Source organism: Puma concolor, chromosome A2 (genome assembly GCF_028749965.1).
Source record: "Puma concolor isolate L17-30 chromosome A2, mPumCon1.1.hap2, whole genome shotgun sequence".
In the NCBI taxonomy this organism is placed as follows: domain Eukaryota; kingdom Metazoa; phylum Chordata; class Mammalia; order Carnivora; family Felidae; genus Puma; species Puma concolor.
Window position 1 is genome coordinate 48,095,496 of NC_141668.1, and position 18,898 is coordinate 48,114,393.

The 18,898-nt window shown below is 44.8% G+C and overlaps 1 protein-coding gene across 9 annotated transcripts in view; it reads left to right on the forward strand.

Moving 5' to 3' along the window:
* Positions 1–18,898, forward strand: part of NOD1 (nucleotide binding oligomerization domain containing 1) — a 93,715-nt gene that overhangs the window by 29,695 nt on the left and 45,122 nt on the right. The window contains exon 2 of one of the 9 annotated variants that reach the window (XM_086693345.1): positions 3,961–4,145. The exons of 5 other annotated variants lie outside the window; for them this stretch is intronic. The gene's annotated coding sequence lies outside the window, so the exon portion shown is untranslated. Of the gene's footprint in view, positions 1–3,960; positions 4,146–10,670; positions 10,940–18,898 lie in introns of those variants that run through there. 3 more of the 9 variants (XM_086693335.1, XM_086693360.1, XM_086693370.1) reach the window with 3 other exon arrangements.

The following is an 18,898-nucleotide window of genomic DNA, read 5'->3' on the forward strand; positions in this document are numbered from 1 at the left end:
AGGTGTTTTACATTTAATATAAATTCAGGGACATCCATGGTTTCAAGTGGACACATGAGATCTGTAACAAATACAGACAGGCAGGATGTAAATGAAAGAAACTGGTTTTGGGGTCAGAATTGAACTCAAGCTCCTACTTTGTTCTTTAACTGTGTGAGCTCGCCAAGATACTTAACCTCTTCACCCTGTGTCCTCCTTTGTCAAGTACTTATAGGAATTCTTTCTTTACCGAGTGGTTTTGCGTATTTGATGAGGTAATTGATATAAGCCACCTGGCTTTCAGGAAACGCCAATTATTGTGATAATGATTACGCAGATTACTGGGGTCAGAGTGCTGGTCTTGCCACCCCTTGAGCTATGTGGCTTTGGCTAACGTACTTAACAGTCGTGAGTCTCAGTTTTTGTATCTGCAAAATGGGGATGGATAACTCTACCTTATGTGGAAGCATTGGTTTGAGGCTTGATGGAATGAAATGATGATGTGTCTGATCTGAAAGACCCTAAATAATAGCAAACACTTACATAGATTTAACTGTGTGTAGCCCTGGTCTAAAGGCTTTAGGGTTTGGGGATTTGGTGGTGGTGGTGGTGGTGGTGCCTTTTTTTTTTTTTTTTTTTTTTTTTTTTTAGCGCATTTAATCTTCCCAACAGCCCTCTGTGCTGGTTATCCCATTTTACAGATGAGACAACCGAAGCTCATTGAGATGAAAGAACTCATCCAAAGTGAACAAATAGTAAAGGCGGCACCCAGGATTTGAAGCGGAACCCTGTTATCAACCACTGAAGCTGCACTCTGTGGGTGCCCCTGCCTCTGCTCACCTCCCCCACTTCCCCATGCCTGCCTTCTGTAATTGGCCAGCAGACGTGCTTCTGCTCTTCGAAGACCCATATTTCTGGACACGGGGGCCCCAGCGGCCAAAGAACTGCCTGCTTATAAAGGGGGACTTCCCCCCCGCCCCTGCCTCAACCCCAGACTTGCAGCTTTTAAGCCTCAACAGTTGCTTCCACTGGCTGATCTAACATCCCCTGGGTGTGGTGGGGCTGGGGGAGCCCTGATATTCCTATTGACTGATGTTTTTAGAGTGGGTTATGATGTTTATTTGAGAGAAATGTCATCTCAGTGCACTGAGACAGTTAGCCTGGGTGTAATAAAACCTACCTTCACCCAGACAGGTGTGCGGAAAGAGCAGGCCTGGAAGTTCCAGGTGGGGCTGCGCTGGGCACAGTGTTCAAACAGCATGCCATCGAAAGTGAAGTGCCTGGTCCAAGGTGATTGCCTTTTCACAAATTCCTTCCTCCCCGTCCCTCTTCTTTACACCCCAGGAGCTTTTGCCTCTTCTGGAGATCTAGCAATCTTCCAGGAGACCCGAGCCAGTGGAACACGGGCCCAGATACGCACATTCTCCATTGAGTGAATGGAGGATGCTTCAGCCTTTCAGATAATGAGGTGGCGATTGTTTTTCTGGGAAAACAGAAAGTGTGGAGTGCTTTGCTGGCTCCCCAGTCTGGTGTTGAGGGCTGTTAGAAAGCTGTTTGTAGCTCCTGGTTCCTCCTGGCTCGCTGGAGATTCAATTCTTCAACACATTAATTCAACAAATATTATCGGAAGGCCTTGCTAGTGCCAGGAGTCTATCTGTATCACTGGGATACAGCAGTGAATGAACTGGACCCAGCATCTGGCCAAATGGAGTTAGCAGGATCCTGGAGGAGGAAGGGGTGCAACACACAAACACATAGTTTGAAACTGTGGTAAGCGCCATAAGTGAAAACAACAGTATGCCATGAGACAGACCATCAGAGCTGCACCAGGATTAAGGCAGTCTGAGATATGCTTTTCCAAGAATGAGCCTTTTCAACTAGAACTTGGGATGAGAAGGAGTTGGAGCAGCCAAACGCAGGGAACAGCATGTTTGAAGGCTCAGAGGTGGGAAGGCACTGGCTGTGTTGGGGAATGTGCCGAGAGAGCTAAAGAATGAACCAAACTCAGGCCAAGCCCAGCTTCCTGGGCTGGGAAGGATTTGGAAATTTATTCTAAAAGGCTGTGGGGTGGGGCTTCAGGAGATCCCTACCCCCCATCCCAACCCCTGCTTTTTCTGTTAGTAATGAACAAGAAAAAGATAGTTAACCCCTATTTATTAAGCTTTATAAACCTCGTCTTAATGTGTGAGACAATTCTGGAGACGGAAATTTCGGTTTTCAGTTTCTAAATGAAACAGCTGAAGCCCATAATAAAGTAAAAGATGGCAGAATCAGACATCGGAGCCTGACCCACCTAACCACAGCACTGGCTCCATGGTTCTCTGGGGCAGATGTGTAAACGTGTTCGAGCCTCCTAGGTGCCAGGATCCCTCAGCAGGAGCCTCAGTGGATGGAGGTGGGTGGATCAGTCCTTTCTGGCTCCTTGGAAACAGGAACCAAAGGACCTAATGAGCAGAGGCAGGGTGGGAGTGTGGGTGTCAGACTGTCAGGTACCAAATCCTGGGAACCCTGCCTCCCTGGCCAAGGGAAGGGACATCGGATAGTTTTTCATACGAGTCTGCTCTCGTCTGGCATTGCCCAAAAGCCCTGAAAGAGGTGCTTTCTCCGCCCTGTTCGTTAGCCGGGGGAATGGCATACCTTTAAAAGGCACAGGGTTTGGAAAAAAAAACAAATTCTTTATTTGGAGCTTTCACGTCATAGGAAAAGCCTCCAAACCGTAAGGGAGCTGAGACCTCACCATGGCATGCCAGCTTGCTTTGGGGGGTCTACACTGCCCTCTTTCTCCATACTTCTGTGATGTTGTCATGAGGTGACAGAGTCGGAGGTGATGTGTTTTGGCTGGTGGGAGGCCTGCTCCCTACCACAGGACATTGGCTGAGGGCTCTGGAGGGCCCAGGCCCAGGGTGGTGCTCCCTCTGGGGGAACTCGGCATCTTCTCAACCTCTCAGCACCCCTCAGGGTCACCCTACTCACGTCCCGGATACCCTGCAGCCGAGCTCCTGGGTAGACTTGGGTCCCACGTGGTTCTGACTGTGGCATCATGTTCAAGTGGGGTGAATAAAACTCTCCAGCTAAGTGTTTTGGCCAGCAGTCAGCAGTGTTTATTTACTCAAGGTCAAGTTTCAACTCAAGCCTCTGAAGTGACTAACTTATTCTGTTCTGGTGGAACGCCTTTCCTTTGAGCAGCCCCAGACATTCTCTGTGTTGGTTCTCAGTGCCACCCCCAGATGTCCCAGACCTGTTGCTTCTGGAGCAACTTCCTTCCGCCTAAGTGCTTAAACCCGCTTACAGAGTTCCAGATCTGAGTTTCTGATTCAAGCGTCTCTTGTCTTCAGTCTTCTTTCCTTATTGAGGTACTTTTATTTACTGGCCCCTCAGAGGTGGATCCCAGGCAGGGTGTTTTTGAAACTTCGTTTTTCAAAGCCTGGATGACACCAGGAAAACGTCACTCAATAATTGCATGTCAGCCCCCATAAGGCACCATGGCAGGAGAGGGGGTGGGGTGGGGCACTGTCACAAAGCACAAGTGATTTTGTCCTGGGTGCATGGATAGACAATGTCCTAGAAGTTGAGAGCTGGGCTCTGGTTGGCCTTTTCAACGCAGCAGCTGATATAAATGCCTTAGAGCAATAGAAGATACTCGTGCCCTCAGATTTGAATTTATCCACCAATCACCTTAGCAAGCAACTTCCCCTAAGTATTCGCATATTCATTCAGTGCACAGTAAGGAAGCCCCTGCCCTAAGCAGTGTGTTGTGCCAGATTCATTCACTCCACAACTTTTTTAAGCGTTTATTTTTGAGAGAGAGGGAGAGAGAGAATCCCAAGCAGACTCCGCACTGTCAGCACAGAGCCTGACGCGGGGCTCGAACTCACAAACGGTGAGATCGTGACCCGAGCCGAAGTCGGACGCTCAACCAGCTGAGCCACCCAGGCGCCCCTCAGTAATTTTTTTTTTTATCTCGCATCCACTGTGTTCTAGAGTGCAGTGACTAACCAGATAGGCCTCTTCACTCGCAGTCAAATGCTGGACCTCAAGGATGAATGGGGCAGAAGTCCTGGGCTCGTCTGCCTTCTCCATCACGGTCTGTGCCTGCAGCGTGACCCGCGCTGCCCTAACCACCGCGTATGTATGAACTCATCGAACCCTCGCGGCAATCTTAGGAGGTAGGCGCTAATCTTCTCTGCGTTTTCTAGGGAAGAACACTGAAGCACAGGGGGGGTGGTGGTGTCATTTGTCCAAATCACACTGCTATGATTGGAATCGGGTAACCTGGTGTTAGAGTCTTGCTTGGCCCTTGATGGCCACCATCAATCAGCACGAAGGGAGAAGTTAAGAAGGGAGAAGGTGAAGTACCTCGTCCTCTGAGAGAAGCGGGAGTTCCCAGCGGGGAGACAGGGGCCGAGGGGAAGAACAAGGTGTCTCTGCCCATTGCTACTTGGGGGGAGGGTGTATGCTTCCGCCCACCCAGGCAGCTATTCTAATCACAAGGAAGCAAAAGAAGCCTTTGTCTCAGGGCCAGGAGGCCTGGCTTCTAGTTCTGGTTGATCCATACTGCCCAGGGCCTCGGGTTTCCTCACCTCGAAAATGGGGGCCTTGGACAACATTCTGTTCCACTCAAGAAGTTCAGGGTTCCAGGGGCGCCTGGGTGGCTCAGTCAGTTAAGTGCCGACTCCAGTTCAGGTCACAGTCTCCTGGTTTGTGGGTTCGAGCCCCGTGTTGGGCTCTGTGGTGGCAGCTTGGAGCCTGGAGCCTGCTTCGGATTCTGTGTCTCCCTCTCTCTCTGCCCCTCTCCCACTCATGCTCTGTCTCTCAAAAATAAATGATAAAAAAAAAAAAAAAAAGCCCCAGGGTCCCAGCAGAGAAGCAAGGGGCTGGTTCTGCATACATTATATGCAGTGTTTCTCAACCAGGAGGCTTGACTCTGAGCCATGTGGAGTCAGAAGTGGGACTTCCCAGAAGGCTCCGCGACAGGAGGTCTGCATTCTGTCAGCTTCCATCCCCTCCCAAGGGCTTACATCAGCTGGGGCAGCATTCCTTCCTTTGTAGGCAGGGTGGCTGGCTGCGTCTGCATCTGGAGTTCTGTGGCACTTGCCCAAGAAAGCAAGATAGAAAAGAAAAGGAAGCTAGATGGAAGGAGAGGGGGCGGGGGCAGTGGCACAGAAGAGAGATGATGGGAGATCGACTTCTGTATCTGCTTGGAAATTCTGAGGGATTAAGGGCTTTCAGATACTTAAAGCGAACGAGTGTTAATGGAGTTTAAAAGCTTCAAATAATAAACTGTAGCCTCACCCATCTGCTACGTTTTCTCCAGAGAAAACTGTCAGTCGTTTTCCGGCATGGCAGAGGCATACAGGAGTGGGCTTGTGTCCCAGGATAAGAAATTGAAAACAAAGTAAGAAAAATTAATAGGAACAACAACAACAACCAGCCCATGAGAGCGAGAGAAAGAGTTCTATGTAGGCCCATTAAAGAATGGCAGTTTGCATTTGTCTAATGTCAGAAGCCTGGGAGCATAACTGAGCTAATGTTTTTGTGGATTACGCAGCAGGGAAAGTGGAGCCAGTGTGAGTCGCCCCATTGTGCATGTTCTCTGCCCAGCACTGCCAATACTGTGTAAACATATGCTAGGCACTCGCTTTCTGTGAGCTTGCTGTTGGGATGGGTTAGTCCACCCACCCCGTGGTTGGGCACCTTGAAGAACGGTAGGGCCATGCTCTTGAAATCCTCACTCCAGGGGCGCCTGGGTGGCTCAGTCGGTTAAGCGGCCGACTTCGGCTCAGGTCATGATCTCGTGGTCCGTGAGTTCGAGCCCCGCCTCGGGCCCTGTGCTGACAGCTCAGAGCCTGGAGCCTGTTTCGGATTCTGTGTCTCCCTCTCTCTGACCCTCCCCCGTTCATGCTCTGTCTCCCTCTGTCTCAAAAATAAAAAAAACGTTAAAAAAAAATAAAATAAAAAATAAAAAAAATCCTCACTCCAGCCAGTCCACGTCAATAAACACAGTATAATTATCATCGTCATTTTAAGACTGGTCTGAGGAGGCTGTGGGTCCTATTCACCAAAATGAATCTTCCTCAAGAGAGGAGAAATTTCCTTGAGGAGACTGCAGGTGTAATCGTCGACCCTCATGGGAGTGTGTGGGTTTCGCTGGGGTCTATGTTCAGGTTGGCAGAGTCCATTCTGATTGATGTTTTATAATCTGGGGAATATCTCCGAGGCAGGCCGGGAATGGTGGCTTTCTTGAGCTCCTCTTAAATCTGAACTCAATAAATAAACACCAGTTATCTATTATCTGATATCAATGATCGATTTCTGTTGTTCAGGGCTGTGGGATTGAGAATGTTTTGGAAACCCATAGTGCGTGTGGCAGCTTGTGGCTTTGCTGAGATGATATTTGCTGGTTTGACATTCACGTTAGGATGTGCTTTTAACAGAGAGGGGAAAGAATCTCAAATGGTTTCACTGGTAACGGTACCTTTTGGGTGGGGAGCGGATATCGGGTGGGAAAATGTGAGCTTCCTGCGGCAGTCCTCCATCAAAATGCAAACGTCACTCAGGGGCAAGATGTTCCACAGAAGGCAAATGAGCCGATATTGTTTTAAACCATTGAGAGGCTTGTGTTACATGAAAGGAAGGGGAAAATACAAAAGGAGATGAAATATTTGGTAATCACGGAGCATTTCTTCAATAAGGTATTGCTTGAGGTCCGAAGATTGAAAAATATCTACTTGCAAGTCAGTTTTGTTGATTCTTTTGCTGTATAATTTTTTTCGTGAGGATTGATATTTTCGCTTTTGATTCCTTATTTCAAACCGAAGTTAGTGGCAATACCATGAGTGGACAGCCTCCTACAAAATTGAAGACAAAATAAAATTGTTCCTGCCCACAAACCTGTCAGCTTGACTGTGATATTTCACCAAACCAGAAAGAGCATTTCTTTTATTCACAGGTGCCCAGAAAGAGTCATAGCATCTCCTCTGAGTTTGCTCGGTTTCCATGACCTGTCGCTTCATTTGATGGGGACGCAGGGCTCGAACCCATGAACCGTGAGATCATCACCCAGGTGCCCCAGCAATGTGTGTTTTTCAAGTGATGATAGGTCTGGAAGACCTTTCTGTGCCAGTATGTATGTCTTCGTCACTGACGATGGTTCGTACGTGACAGTCCTGACGTGGTGACGGTGGACTGGGCTGAGGTGCAACAGTTCTGGCACCGGGCAGGTAGCTGGGTGAAACGACAGGATGTGGGACCACAACAAGCAGATGCGTCCGCTGCGGTAGAAATCAAGGATATGCAGGACTTGCTCGTGTGCCTTTTTTTTTGCTTCATACGTTAGTATCTTCTTTTACAGATGACTGTAAGTCAGAGCGAGACGGAGAATGGTGTTTTATTTTAACCTAACCCTCAACTCCATAACTACAGTCAGTTTTATGGTATCTGAAAAAAAAAATTGTAGCGGCTTCTCTTTACTACGCATGGTCCTTTGATGTCCCGGGACTCTGTCCTCCAGAAACTGCCGTCTTGTGAAGGAAGGGTGGGAGCCGTGGTGTGCATCCAGCCCTGCCTAGCTGTCTGGACTTTGACAACCCACTTCTCCACTCTGGGCCTCAGTTTCGCAACGTGCTGAATGCTGTTCTTGTCCAAAAGCGTGGTCTCCCTCAGGCTGGGCTGGGTTACAGATAATTCCAAAATCTCAGCAGCTCAAACAACAGGTTTGTGTCTTGCTCATACCGTGCCTGTCCCAATGTGGCAGGAGGCAGTCCCTGTTGTCATTATTGGTGGGTCATGATTCAAAGCAAGTGACTTCAAGGGGGTAGGGAACTGTAACCCTCCCTGGTACCTAGGAAGAGGGTCCAAACTACTTATTTATGTATTTTAAATATTTTATTTTTAAGTAATGCTCTGTACCCAATGTGAGGCTCGAACTCCCAACCCCGAGATCAGAAGTTGCACGCTCTACTGACTGAGCCAGCTGAGCGCCCCAAGAATCCAAACTACTTAATGAGCCACCTACTTCTATCACTGTGTCTATTTTTCAAGGAGCACCAGCCTGTTTGGGAACTCACATTTAGAGAAATGTACAGGGGCACTTGGGCGGCTCAGTCGGTTAAGCAGCCCTTGATTTTTTTTTTTCCAATATATGAAGTTTATTGTCAAATTGGTTTCCATACAACACCCAGTGCTCATCCCAAAAGGTGCCCTCCTCAATACCCATCACCCACCCTCCCCTCCCTCCCACCCCCAAAGCAGCCCTTGATTTCTACTCAGGTCATGATCTCATGGTTGTGAGTTCAAGCCCCGCATCAGGCTTTGCGCTCACAGTGTGGAGCCTGCTTCAGATCTTCTGTCTTCTCCTTTCTGCCCCTCTCACACGTGTGCACGCGCTCTCTCTCTCTTTCTCTCTTTCTCTCAAAAATAAACCCTCAGAGAAATGAACTGAACTGGGGGTGGGAGGGAGGGCAGTGAGGGATGTAGGTGGCGCTGGGGTCAGCATAGGTACAGGCGCTCATAGCCCTGGCCAGATTCCATAGCAGCTGGATGCCAACAAAGCTGGCTTTGGTTTTGCTTCTGTTAGTATGTGTTCCCAGCCTCCAAAAGCGACAGCAGCAGAAATGCCTGTAGAATGGCTTGACTACACAATGTAGCAGTTTGCATCTGCTACATTGTTGAAGAATGTTGGAAGGAATAGGCTTCGGATCTGTTCATCTTGCCTGGTATTGCAACACCAATTTATGGAAAGCTGTGTCATTTATCTTGAAATACAAGTATTCCAGGCCCAGGATGAATTCCCAGCAGCTGAGTGTCTAAGAGTGAAATCATGGGATCAGTGTAGATTATGGGGAAAGATTTTCTTGAGGCTTCTGTTGTTGATTGAGGCCCTGTCTGTGGGGGTAGAAGCCAAATTTGGTAGCTGACATGCACAGTTATGCCGTGGGCAGGGTGACCTCTGCCCCCGGGCTCTGCTCGGTGATTCTGCTCAGGGCAAAGCTGCTGCATGTAACTCACGATCTCACTCGGAGATAACACTGAGGTCCTCTCTGTGCGTGGAGGTTTATTATAAAGATACACGGGATTTAAGGAGTATGACACCTGGGTGGCTGTGGAGACTGTGTCTCTCAGCAGTGGGCAGCCCTGACCCAGTCCTCATGTGCTGGGGGTTTCCTGGGACTCAGTGTGTCTCACATTCACGCTCCTAAGAGACAGGGGCTCTGAGCACGTCTCCCGGCCACCTGCCACTGCAGAGGGCTCCAGTGGGGCCCAAGGAAGGCCCGCGGGCCACTGCACATCTCACTGGCGCTCTTGGTTCATTTCCCACTCGGTGTGCTCCCCACACTCGAAATCTTGTGTTCTGTCCGTCTGCCCTGCCAGGTTATAAACTCGGTGACTCTGGGAAGATAGTTAACCTCTGTGTGCCTCAGCTTTCTCATTTGTGAATCGGCCATAACAATGGCCTCTGCCACCTAGGGTTGTCCGAAGAATTGAGGGACATAATAGAGAAGATTAAATTAAGTGATAATCACTGAGGATATTTACTTGATGCCCAGTCTAGACACTTTGAATAATGACTCAGTCCTTGTAGCAACACTTTGAGGCAGGGGCTGTCACTGTGAGGAAACTGAGGCTCAGAGAAGCTGCGGCTAGCTTGCTAACGAGTAAGGGAACAGGGTTTGAATTCAGTCCCTAGGCCTGGCTGGCTCTAGAGACCACATCTAGCCCTTTGTTACTGTATCTCTTGCAGGTACTGGAAAGCCTTGGCTGGATGCCGGGCCCCTAGTAAAGTGCTTACTCAGTGTTAGTGATGGTCCTTCTGTGCCCTGCTGGAGCCACCACGCAGTGCAGCCCGTGACACCCGACCTCTGCAGAAGGACGCGGGAGGCCGACATCCTGGAGTCTTTCCGGTGCCCCTCCCCCGCCCTGTTCCCTGGCGGCAGGTCTGCAGGTCCTGTTGACGATACTGTGTTGTTGTTGTTTTGTGATTGGCCACGGATGGAGGCTTCTGGATTTGCTGTGGGGGTTCAGGCAGGCAGGGCCAGGCCAGCGGAGGTGTCACCAGCCGGCATCACGTTTGATCCTTTGTTTGGCACTTGGAACTTCTCAGTTACGGGCTTTAAAAGATCAAAGAGTGGCAGGTGGCTCTTATTTTTCTTTATAAAATAAAAACCGGGGAAGTAAAGCATCTGTCAGAAACTGGCTTCTGCAGCTCAAGAGAGGGCCTTGGTGGTTACACAGAAACACAAGATAATGGTAAAGGGACAGTATATATATATATATATATATATATATATATATATATATATATACACACACACACATATATATATTTATATACACACACACACACATATACACATATATACATATATATGTGTATATATATACATATATATGCTTTCCCTTTATATATACATTTAAATGCTGTCCCTATGTCTGTGTACATATATATGTGTATATATACATATATATATAAGTATATACATATATGTATATATGTATATATATACATATATATGTGTGTTTGTGTATATATATATATGTATATATATATGTATATATATAGTGTGATGTCAAAATGTAGAAGGTTAGTCTAGAATGTTAACAGTGGTGTAGGTGATTTGGGTTTTTTTGTCTTATTAATTAAGTAATTAGTTAATTTATTTATTGCATTTCCCAAAGTTTCCACAGTTTCCTACTAGGGGGAAAGTTATTCAAACATAAAAAGAAACCTCTATAGAGATGAGCATCTTTATAAAATGTTTTTTATCTTAGTTACAAAGAGTACGCATTTACTTTCAGGGTCCCTTGGGATAGTAGAAAAGGAAGAAAGCCGCAGGACTGGGCAAAATCCCTCTTTAGAAAGTGAAACTGAATGTAGGGGAAGGGCCTCCCCGTGATTCCGAGATGAAAGAGGAACAGAAGTCGCTCAGTCTCTGCATGTGAGTCCCAGTTGTTCTTTCCCCAGGTGGGACTGACTGACTTTCTTTCTTTCTTTCTTTCTTTCTTTCTTTCTTTCTTTCTTTCTTTCTTTCTTTCTTTTAATTTTTAAAAAATGTTCATTTATTTTTAGAGAGAGAGAGAAACACTGTGAGCAGGGGAGGGGCAGAGAGAGAGGGAGACACAGAATCCAAAGCAGGCTCCAAGCTCCGAGCTGTCAGCTCCGAGCCCCACGTGGAGCTCGAACTCACAGATGGGGAGAAGACCGGGAGATCATGACCTTAGCCGAAGTGGGATGCTTAATGGACTGAGCCACACAGGCACCCCCAAGTGGGGCTCCTTTCTAAGTGATACTTTGTCCAATGTGTTCCTGTGACCTCATCACATGCCTTCTGACAGCAGGTCGGTCGCAGGGCTCTTCTAAGCACCCCGGGCTTTGCTTGCCGTTGGCAGACTTTTGGCTAGCACAGACCTCACTCCGTTCTAGGGTTGTAACTTTACCTCAGGCAGAAGTCTTTGCTTTGTTTCCTCCGTTCTTCTATTAGTTTGTTTTCTTTGCATTTGGTGAGCGGCTAGATTTCTGTTTGTGCTGTTTCTCTTGTCCGTGAGCCCCCTTGGGTCCAGTTGCCTTTGTGCAAGATGAGTGTAAATGAACAAATGAAATGGACGGAGGTCTCCACTCTCCAGGAGGCCTGCTCACTCTCACTGTGCTCCTCAGCTGGGAAGGCGCGCCCTGCTGACCCTTTTGCAGTAAGACTGACTTACAGGAGCACTCTCTGGAAAGTGTAGCTTTTTGCCACTCCAGACCCACTTCCGCTCCAGCTTCTCCTGGCAGCTGGCCAGTGAAGGAGGGTGTGGGGGCAGCTAGAGAACACAGCGACCTGCATTGACCATGTGCTTGTCCTCATCTGCTTGTTGTTCTAAATGAATTCCTGACCTTAAAGGGAAAGCTCTCAGTTTTGCACCATGGAGTATGATGGTCACTATGGGGTTTTCATATATGACCTTCATTGTTAGGTTGACGTATGTTCCCCCTAAACCCACTTTGTAGATAGAATTTTTGTTTTTCTTTTCTAATATGTGCATGTAAGTCTATACATTTCTATGAGTTCTTTAATTGTATCCCACACGTGTTATATTTTTGGTATGTTGTATTTTCATTATCATGCAGTTCAAAATATTTTCTAATTTCTATTCTCTGACCAGTTGATTTGGGGATTTTCTAGGTGTCTTTTTATTTTTGATTTCTAGCTTGATTCCACTATGGTCAGAGAATATATTCTGAATGATTTCAGTCCTTTAAAATGTGCTAAGCGGCACCTGGGTGGCTCAGGCGGTTAAGCATCTGGCTCTTAACTTCGTCTCAGATCATGATCTCACAGTTTCTGAGTTCGAGCTCTGCATTGGAGCAGTGCAGAGCCTATTTGGAATTCTCTCTGTCTCTAAAAAATAAAAAATAAACTTTAAAAAATATGTTAAGGGGCACCTGGGTGGCTCAGTCGGCTAGGCGTCCGACTTCGGCTCAGGTCATGATCTCCCAGTTTGTGAGTTCGAGCCCCGCGTCGGGCTCTGGGCTGACAGCTCAGAGCCTGGAGCCTGCTTCAAATTCTGTGTCTCCCTCTCTCTCTGCTCTTCCCCTGCTCATGCTCGGTCTCTCTCTCCTTCAAAAATAAATAAAAACATTTAAAAAAAATATGTTAAGAACTTGCTTTATGAATGTCAGTTTAATGAGAGGCATTCTGTTGCTGTTGGGTACATGTTTTATAGATGTCAGTTAGAAGACTTGTTATTCTGTTCAGATTCTCCATGTTCTTACTGGCTGTTAATTTTTGTGGTGTTTTCTTTCAGTTACTCTGAAGCATGTATTAAAGTCCTCCATTGTGGGGCGCCTAGGTGGCTCAGTCAGTTAAGTGTCTGACTTCAGCTTAGGTCATGATCTCACCATTCATGAGTTCAAGTCCCGCGTCAGGCTCTGTGCTGACAGCTCAGAGCCTGGAGCCTGCTTTGGATTCTGTCTCTAATCTCTACCTCTCTCTGGCTTGTGTGCTCTCTCTCTCTCTCTCTCTTGCTCTCTCTCGCTCAATAATAAATAAATAAACTTAAAAAAAAACTCCATTGTGATTGTGGATCTGTCTATTTCTCCTTTCAGGATTGCCGATTCTTGCCTTATTATTATATTATTATTTTAAGTGTTTATTTTTGAGAGAGAGAGAGTGCAACAGGGGGAAGGGTAGCGAGGTGGGGGTGGACAGAAGATCTGAAGCAGGCTCTGCACTGACAGCGGAGAGCCTGATGTGGGGCTCGAACTCACAAACCATGAGATCATGACCTGAGCTGAAGTCAGAGGATCTATCTGCTGACTGAGCCACCCAGGTGCCCCAATTTTTGCTTTATTATTTTGAAAATATGTTACTAGGTGCATACAAATTAAAATCTTTGTATTGTCCTTTAAAATTGATCATTTTGTCATTATGAAATGTTTTTCTACCTCTAGTAACATTTCTTCCCTTTTTTAATTTTAATGTAGCTATGCCAGCTCTTTCTTGGTGAGGATATACCTAATTTTTCTTTTCCTTTTGGGGGAAATTAATTACTTTGGCTATCTGGGGTCTTTTCTGGTTCCATATAAATTTTAGGATTGTTTGTTCTAGCTCTGTGAGGAATGCTGGTGTTGATAGGGATTGCATTGAATATGTAGATTGGTTTGGGTAATATTGACATTTTAACAATATTTGTTCTTCGAGTCCATGAGTGTGGAATGTTTTTCCATTTCTTTGTGTCTTCTTCAATTTCTTTCATAAGCTTTCTATAGTTTTCAGCATATATAACTTTTACCTCTTTGGTTAAGTTTATTTGAAGGTATTATATGGTTTTGGGTGCAGTTGTGAGTGGGATCGGCTCCTTGATTTCTCTTTCTGCTGCTTCATTATTGACATATAGAAATGCCACAAATTTCTGTACGTTGATTTTATATTCTGATACTTTGCTGAATCCACGTATCAGTTCTAGCAATTTTTTGGCAGAGTCTTTTGGGTTTACCACCTAGAATATCATGTCATTTGCAAAGAGTGGAAGTTTGACTTCTTCCTTGCCAATTTGAATGCCTTTTATTTCTTTTGTTGTCTGATTGCTGAGGCGAGGACTTCCCACACTATGTTGAACAACAGTGGCGAGAGTGGACATCCCTGTTGTGTTCCTGACCTTAGGGGGAAGGCACTCGGTTTTTCCCCGTTGAGGATGATATTAGCTGTGGGTCTTTGGTATATGGCCTTTATGATGTTGTGGTGTGTTATATCTATCCCTACCTTGTTGAGGGTTTTTATCAAGAAAGGATGCTGTATTTTGTGAAATGCTTTTTCTGCATCTATTGAGAAGATTATGTGGTCCTTATCCTTTCTTTCATTAATGTGATGTATCAAGTTGATTGATTTGTGGATATTGAACCAGCACTGCAGCCTAGGAATAAATCCCACTTGATCATGGTAAATAATTCTTTTAATGTATTATTGGATTTGGTTTGCTAGTATCTTGTTGAGAATTTTTGCCTTCATGTTCATCAAGGAAATTGGTCTGTAGTTCTCCTTTTTAGTGGGGTCTTTGTCTGGTTTTGGGATCAAGGTAATGCTAGCCTTGTAGAACGAGTTTGAAAGTTTTCCTTCTATTTCTATTTTTTGGAACACCTTCAAAAGAGTAGGTGTCAACACTTCTTTAAATTTTTTTTTTTCAACGTTTATTTATTTTTGGGACAGAGAGAGACAGAGCATGAACGGGGGAGGGGCAGAGAGAGAGGGAGACACAGAATCAGAAACAGGCTCCAGGCTCCGAGCCATCAGCCCAGAGCCTGATGCGAGCCTGACGCGGGGCTCGAACTCACGGACCGCGAGATCGTGACCTGGCTGAAGTCGGACGCTTAACCGACTGCGCCACCCAGGCGCCCCAACACTTCTTTAAATGTTTGGTAGAATTCCCTTGGAAAGCCTTCCGGCCCTGGACTCTTGTTTGTTGGGAGATTTTTGATTACTGATTCAATTTCTTTCCTGGGCATGGGTCTGTTCACATTTTCAATTTCTTCTTGTTTCAGTTTTGGTAGTTTATGTGTTTCTAGGAATTTGTCCATTTCTTCTAAATTGCTCAATTTGTTGGCATATAATCGCTCATAATATTCTCTTATTATTGTTTGTATTTCTTTGTTGTTGGTTGTGAACTCTCCTCTTTCATTCATGGTTTTATTTATTTGGGTCCTTTTTCTTTTTGATAAATCTGGCTAGGGGGTTATTAATTTTGTTAATTCTTTCAAAGAATCAGCTCCTGGTTTTCTTGATCTCTTCTACTATTTCTTTGATTTTGATATCATTGGTTTTTGCTTTAATCTTTATTATTTCCCTTCTTCTGCTGGTTTTGGGCTTTATTTGCCGTTCTTTTTCCAGCTCCTTTAGGTGTGAGATTAGGTTGTGTATTTGAGACATTTATTCCTTCTTAAGGAAGGCCTGGATTGCTATATACTTTCCTCTTATGACTGTCTTTGCTGCGTCCCAGAGGTTTTGGACTGTTGTGTTTTCATTTTCATTGGCTTCCATGTACCTTTTAATTTCCTCTTTAATTTCTTGGTTAACCCATTCATTCTTTAGTAGGATGTTCTTTAATCTCCAAGTATTCGTGGTCTTTCCAAATTTTTTCTTGTGGTTGATTTCAAGTCTCATAGCACTGTGGTCTTAAAATCTGCATGGTATGATATCAGTTTTTTTGTACTTGTTGAAGGCTGATTTGTGACCCGGTCAGTGTGTGATCTATTCTGGAGAATGTTCCATGTGTACTTGAGAATAATCTGTATTCTGCTGCTTTAGGATGAAATGTTCTGAATATATCTATTAAGCCCATCTTGTCCAGTGTGTCATTCAAAGCCATTGTTTCCTTGCTGATTTTTCTGCTTAGATGTAAATGGGGGTGTAAAGTCCCTAACTATTATGGTATTATTATGAATGAGTTTCTTTATGTTTGTGATTAATTGACTTATATATTTGGGTTGTTTCAAGCTGGGGGCATACATATTTATAATTGTTAGACCTTCTTGGTGGATAGACCCCTTAATTATGATATAATGCCCTTCTTCATCTTTTGTTACAGCCTTTGTTTTAAAATCTAGTTTGTCTGATATAAGTATGGCTACTCCAGCTGTCTTTTGGTGTCCATTAGCATGATAGATGGTTCTCCATTACCTTACTTTCAATCTGCAGGTGTGTTTAGGTCTAAAATGAGTCTCTTGTAGGCAGCATATATATGGGTCTTGTTTTCTTATCCATTCTGATATCCTGTGTCTTTTGATTGGAGTATTTATTCCATTTACATTTACAGTGAGTACTGAAAGATATGAATTTAGTGCCATTGTGTTGCTTGTAGAATTGGTGTTTCTGTTCATGTTCTCTGGTCCTTTCTTTGTTGCTTTTGGTCTTTTTTGTTTTGTTTAGTTTCTTCTCCACTCAAAAAGTTCCCTTAAAATTTCTTGCAGGGCTGGTTTAATGGTCACAAACTCCTTTAGTTTTTTGTTTGTCTGGGAAAGTCTTTATCTCTCCTTCTATTTTGAATGACAGCCTTGCTGGATAAAGAATTCTTGGCTGAATATTTTTCTGAGTCAGCACATTGAATATATCTTGCCACTCCCTTCTGTCCTGCCAAGTTTCTGTGGACAGATCTGCTGCGAACCTGATCTGTCATCCCTTGTAGGTTAAGGACTTTTTTCCCCTTTCTGCTTTCATAATTCTTTCCTTCTCTGTGTATTTTGTGAATTTGACTATGATATACCTTGGTGATGGTTGGTTTTTGTTGAATCTAATGGGAGTTCTCTGTGCTTCCTGGATTTTGATATCCGTGTCCTTCCCCAGATTAGGAAAGTTTTCCACTATACTTTGCTTGCATAAACCTTTTGCCCCTTTTCCTCTCTCTTCATCTTCTGGGATTCCTCTGATTCAAATGTTATTAATTTTTGATAAGTCACTGAGTTCTCTAGGTTTTATATCATGCTTTTGCCTTCGTTTCCCTCTTTTTTTCTCCTTCATTATTTTCCGTTATTTTATCCTCTATATCACTGATTCACCGCTCTACTTCATCCATCCTTACCATCGCGGCATTCATTCAATATTGCATCTCAGTTACAACATTTTTTATTTTGGCCTGACTAGATTTTAGTTCTTTTATCTCTGCTGAAAGGGATTCTCTGGTGTCTTCTATGCTTTTTTCAACCCCAGCTAGTGTTCTTATAATCATGGTTTTAAGTTCTAGTTCAGACATCTTACTTACATCTGTGTTGATTAAATCCCTGGCTGTCATTTATTCCTATTCTTTCTTTTGGGGTGAATTCTTCCATCTTGTCATTTTGGAGGAAGAAAAAAATTAAATAAAAAATAAAAATGTAAAAATTAAAAACAAAACAAAATAAAAAAAAGGAAGCTTGATCCTAGGTGTGTTTCAGTCTGCTTGTTGAAAGAAGCTTGATAGAATAGAGGAAAAAAAAGTCTATGGCAAATCACAACACCTACCCAGCACCAATTTGCCACACTCTAAAGTCTTTGTCCCAATACCAGCAGACGTGGCTTCTCTCTGGGGTCCACTGAGAACTTTGCCTGTGAGGAGGCCATATGGCCTCTACCACATGTACTCCAAGCAGGGGAACAGGTTCTCCCCACAAGACACAGGGAACCCTCAGACTGTGCTGCCCACTCCTGGGGTTTTGCCCTACTCTTATCACTGGAGCGCCACCAGTTAGTGAGCTCTGAACCTTCAGACTCTGCCCTCCACTGTTTATAGAATCCTGGTAGAACTGAAACCCTCTCCTTTCTACCCATCAATGGTTTTGGGGGACAGATTTCTTGTCAAGCGCCCTGTGAGTGTTTGCACTCTTTCTGTCCAGCTCCTTTCCAGGGGAAGTGCTCTTCTTGTGCAATCTCCACGTGCCATATTTTCCCTCTCTCTCTCTGTCCTGTCTCTGCCAAAATGGCTCCCTACCCTCCACAGAGCTTCAGAACTCACTCTCTCTCTCTCTCTCAAAAAATAAATGAACATTTTAAAAAAACTTATCAAAAAAAGATAAAGGACATTTCTGTCTCCCCAGAAATTTCTCGTGTTTCTCTATGCAGGCAGTTTCTCCTGTCTTCCCACCCCCCACCCCAGGGAACCACTGCTCTGATTTCTAGGTCAGATTTTTGGAATCATATGAATGGAATCATTCAGATTCTTTTGAGTCTGGTTTCTCTTAGCATAATATCTGTGATATTCGTGTTGTATCATTCATATTTATTATCGAATAGCGCTGTACTGTATGATTATACCCCAATTTGTTGATCACTTCACCTGCAGTTGACCTCTGTGGGAGTCATAAGCTACTGTATTACAGCTAGAAGCAGAAGAAAACTGTTTAAAAAAAAAAAAACCCACAAAATTGTCAGAGCCTCTGAATCTTTTCAGAAGGCAGACTTCTAGAATAGGAAATATTTGCAGAAGACAGGTCTCTAGAATGGGAAATCACTAAAACGAACTTTTCACAGGCTCTTGATATGTTCTGTCAAATGGGTTCCCAGATGGTCTCCACCAGGGTACATTCCTACCCATGGTGTGTGAACGTCTCATTATACTATCTATAGCATTTGAAAACACATTTTTTTCATATTTATTTATTTTTGAGAGGGAGAGAGAGAGAGAGTGTGAGCGGGGAAGGGCCGAGAGAGGGAGACAGAATCCGAAGCAGACTCCAGGCTCTGAGCTGTCGGCACAGAGCCTGACGCGGGGCTCGAACTCACAAACTGGGACATCACGACCTGAGCTAAAGTTAGACGCTTCACCGACTGAGCCACCCAGGCGCCCCTCACAAAAATGCTTTGATAAAAAATAGTTCTTAGTTTTATCTTTGGAAGCATAAAAAGCTATAAATTTGTATGTGATAGTTGAAAGGAATTGTACACTGACTATAAACCAGTAGGTCTATAAACCAGTACTT